The following is a 2,408-nucleotide window of genomic DNA, read 5'->3' as shown; positions in this document are numbered from 1 at the left end:
AAACCAGAGTCCCACAGCCTAGTGGTTAGCAAATGGTTAAATTAAGTAAACTTGGCATTAAAACTGGTAATACATCAACTCAAATATGGTTTGGGAGTTATTAATCAATGACTGTTAGAAGTATTTCCTGAGTTTGTTTGTGAGAAATCTATATTTTAAACATCAGTTAGGAATCAGTCCTTCTAAAGGAACAGTCTTGTTAAAGATATATTTTAGAAATCCCCAGACAATTATCCTCAATTACCAAATTTCTGTGGCTCCCAGACCTTTCACAGCTTTTTCCTCCTCCAGACTTCCCTTTACCCAAAATCTTTCATAAATATTTCATGCTGACATTGTTTCACAATGTTTCCAGACTGGTGGGAACTCTGGCTTTCTCATTTTCTCCTGATAGGAATGAGTATGATGTGAACTTGGATAATTTATTAGAAGGTACATACATATCAGAGTCCTTAAAGCCAGTCCTAAACATGAGTGAGAATATGTCTTTTGTAATGTTTCTTTCCAAACCCTGTGGTTGCTTTTTTCCCCTCTCGATGCTTACTTTAAGCACTTAGGGACTAAGCCCCCAATGATCGGATGTAGGCCACCTAGAAATCCCAGTAACACCAACAGAGCTGGAGCAGTTAATCCCCTAAGGGGCACCATCTCCTGCACACGTGGGAAACTAGCTCAGTAATTCACAGCATACCTATTTGTAGAACATCAATGATTGCTATTAGAAGAGAGGATGAACTTGAAGAAACAGGAAATATGGTACAATCCCCTTGAATTCATTTATGGTAGTCAGAGGAGGAAAAGAATGATATGCTTTTCTTTGAGTGCACTGCTTACTTGAATATGTCTGAGGAAACTGAGTAGGAATACAATGACTGTTTGGCAATAATAACATGCACATTTATTGAAGAGGAAGATTGTTTTCAATCATGTTCATTTTCCAGCTGAAGGGACTATAGTGATCTCACTAGGGTTTAAGAGCAACAAATACTTTAATGTTTCGTCTCTTAATTTCCCTCAGTAGAATCAAGAAAGGACCAGGTATTATCTGAAACTGGAAAAAGGGCAAAGACGGGTGCTTTCTAATGCCAAGTCTCTCTGCACCATTTGTACAAGCAGTAACAGAGAAGCCACTCAATATTTTTCCTTAGATATTCAACAAGATATGCATGGAAAAAAACATTATGTTACTCAATATAAAGTGGTTCACCACTATTTTTGAAAATGATCCATACAAGAACATATATATATATATTCGATATTCATCTATATAAGTGGCTTAATGGTAAGCAATCTGTCTACTTCATAAAAGACTTAGAAGAGGTTCCTAATCTGTAAACCAACCAATGAAGCTTTGGGGGGAATCACCCTGAAAATTAACTCATTTGAGTTTAACTCATTTGAGCAAGAATTTAAAAGAAAAGTTTGTTATATGACCAATAAATTTGACTAAAACTAATTAAAATTATAGAGCTAGTGAGCTCCAAATATATTCCCAACCAACATTCCACACTCAAAGGAATGGTGGTCATGCTTTGAAGAACAAGAAGCAAAAACAGATACCGGAACTTTTGGAGAATTAATGATTATGATAGTTGAAAAGAAATTAAGCTAAGTTAAATATGAAAATAAATTCCAGATTCCCAGCAAACCAGTATTCAATTCATTCTTCTCATTGTCCCTGGCTTCTACATCTGCCATTTGATCCATGTGGAATAAGCGGATGTTTCTAAAAATCTCAAATTTAGAACATCATCCTTAAGCATGTAGGTGAAAAAGAGAGGTACAGGGCAGAGCAAAAGAGGGCCACAGTGCTGTTCTGAGGGTGAAGGCAGTAATTATGTATACGCATCTAAAGAATAGCACTTGTGTATCAATGAGGAGGTTAAAAAGATACGTTGCAGGCATGCCCCTTCTCTGTAGGACTCCATGCTCTGGGGGTAGGCACATTTAAAATTCACTGTACTAAACAGGAAACTGAGCGTTCAGGCTTTGCCATGGACATTTTGCACAAATCGCTTCACCTTTTTGAGTTTAGGTACATATTTGTCTGAAAAGTGAGGGAGTCATGTAACATGCTCCCTTCCACAGTTTCTCAGGGAAAAGTTACCTATTTTCAAGAAGTCTTTTCAGTAGTTATCTTCTTCAAAATTCTCTTTACATTTCTTTTTCTCCCCTCTGGACTCACCATGTTTTACCTTATTGTTAGGGTCGACCTCAGTCTTAAGTAGAACAAAATAAACTTTTCCTCCTGCTTGAGGGTTTCTTCTTTATCAGAGTCCCAAAATGATACACATATATATATAAATTTAAACGCAGTCAAGGCTGTGGAAGCATCTTGCAAATCCAGAGCATTTCTCCACTAACTTGGAAATATTCCCAAAATACTTCAGTTCTCTCAACGAACATTC

The sequence above is a fragment of the Choloepus didactylus genome, chromosome 14 (genome assembly GCF_015220235.1).
Source record: "Choloepus didactylus isolate mChoDid1 chromosome 14, mChoDid1.pri, whole genome shotgun sequence".
In the NCBI taxonomy this organism is placed as follows: Eukaryota; Metazoa; Chordata; class Mammalia; order Pilosa; family Megalonychidae; genus Choloepus; species Choloepus didactylus.
Note: the sequence above shows the minus strand (reverse complement) of the source record.